Consider the following 2120-nt stretch of genomic DNA (forward strand, 5'->3'; position numbering starts at 1 on the left):
AAACCCAATGCACAGAATTGCGAGTTTGATTCAAATGTGATTTATCTTTTGTGTATTTTAAATAACGATCCAAGGAATCCCTCAGTATGATGCTTAATTCATTTTCCATTTGTTATAAGAAAATATTATGACATGAAAGGAAACAAAAATTCTACTAAATGCAGATGTTACAAAATGCAGTAAGGATCATTCTCCAAGTGCTGAGAAAATTTCCCTTTTTTTAGATTTTACCTTTTTTATTCTCCAGTATAACAGAAAGTATTGAAGTTCCCTATAGTCCTCAATATAGAAAAAGATAATTTTGCTCAACAGTAAGTATGGAATGTGAACATTAATTTTTCATTTTCTATTTTTAAAAACTTCAAAATGCTACAAAAAAAATAGATCTTTATTCTTAATACACTAGGAAAAAAGTTAGACATTCAATACTAACCAGCTTATTGTTTCTGAAAATATTTTCTTTCCTTTTTTTAATAGTATTATCTACTCTTTACGACTGTCAGAGAATTAAGTTTTTACTTATTAATACAATAATACTATTAACGATATTAGATTATTGACTAATAAGCAAAGGAGTGGAATATACTAAAATACCACTAACAAAAATATATGTTTAATTTTTCCTTTTTGTTAAATTTTGTACTTTATAAATGATGAACGAAATACTCAAAAATAGGACTAGAAACTGTCAATCTCCTGGCCCCTGAATGCCACTTCTAACCTGGTAAAAGACATTTCAGGACACAGACTATAAGAAACATTTCCATGGCCTAAGTCTTCCCTACAAAATTGCTGGAATTTTTTACTTCAGGGCCATCTATCTTACATGCTTTGGTCAGGTGTACATTTTCTACTCAGCGTAAGAAATAGCAGTATGTATGCAGATGTATGGCACCATATGGGCAGGATTTAGATGAGTGAATATTTGCACCTGGAAATCAAATATCAGCACAGTCAGACCCGTCCTACTTGCACAAGGCAACATCCACCTGACTGGACAGACAAAGAGCTACCAGATCAAACACAATCCAGATGTCTCCTCCATCTCCTCCTTGGTCCTGTACAACCTTCTGCTGTTTCCTTTGTCCTCCGGCAATATTTCTAAGTTTTTAAAGGAGAGAAAGAGCCCAGAAAATATAACTAAATATGTTTTTAAAGCAGAACAAGCACATCACCCATTGAGCACTTAAAGCTTTTTTGAAAAGTTAGTTTATTTTAGTCTTTCAAAAGGTTTTGTTTTCATTATCTTTTTCAAAGATGTATCAAATTTTCATAGTAATCTTTGGTCGAAGATTTAGAAGAAGAAGGTCCGTCATAGTTTAATTTCCAGATTGGCTAAGGCAGTTTTTGAGAAAGTGCCATCTCAGATGTCATAGTGTCAGTAATATCCCAGGCACCTGCATCGATTCTGACTTTTACATTGTGATAGCTGTCCTTTTATTGCATATTACACTGAAATCAAGTGTGTTGCTTGAGATAGCTCATTAGTAAAGCAACCTATTTGATCTTTTCAAACATTTTCCACCCCCTCAGGCATGTCATGTAACTTTTTTGTATTTTAATCTATCATCTATCTATCTATCTATCTATCTATCTATCTATCATCTATCTATCTATTTTAGAGAGATAAAAAAAGATAAAATATTGTAAATTTTTGAGAGCTTCTGATCTCTCCGAAGCAGTAATTAATTATTCAAAATCTCCCCTATAAAGATTGCTTTATAAAACAGGCTAAAACAGGGTAGGAGAAGGACCTGGTAAGAAATGAAGGAATGAAGAAATAAAATAAAACTTAAAACTAGCTAGTATACATGAACTCTTCAAAGCAGAAATAAGGAAGGAAGAAGGAGGGCTGAGGAAAGGGAGAAGAAAAAGGAAGGAAGGAAGGAAGGAAGGGAGGAAGGAAGGAAGGAAGGGAGGAAGGAAGGAAGGAAGGGAGGAAGGAAGGAAGGAAGGGAGGAAGGAAGGAAGGAAGGGAGGAAGGAAGGAAGGAAGGGAGGAAGGAAGGAAGGAAGGGAGGAAGGAAGGAAGGAAGGGAGGAAGGAAGGAAGGAAGGGAGGAAGGAAGGAAGGAAGGGAGGGAGAGAGGGAGGGAGGGAGAGAAAGAGAGAGAGAGAGAGA

This window comes from Pteropus alecto, unplaced genomic scaffold (assembly GCF_000325575.1).
Source record: "Pteropus alecto unplaced genomic scaffold, ASM32557v1 scaffold25, whole genome shotgun sequence".
Taxonomy (NCBI): Eukaryota; Metazoa; Chordata; class Mammalia; order Chiroptera; family Pteropodidae; genus Pteropus; species Pteropus alecto.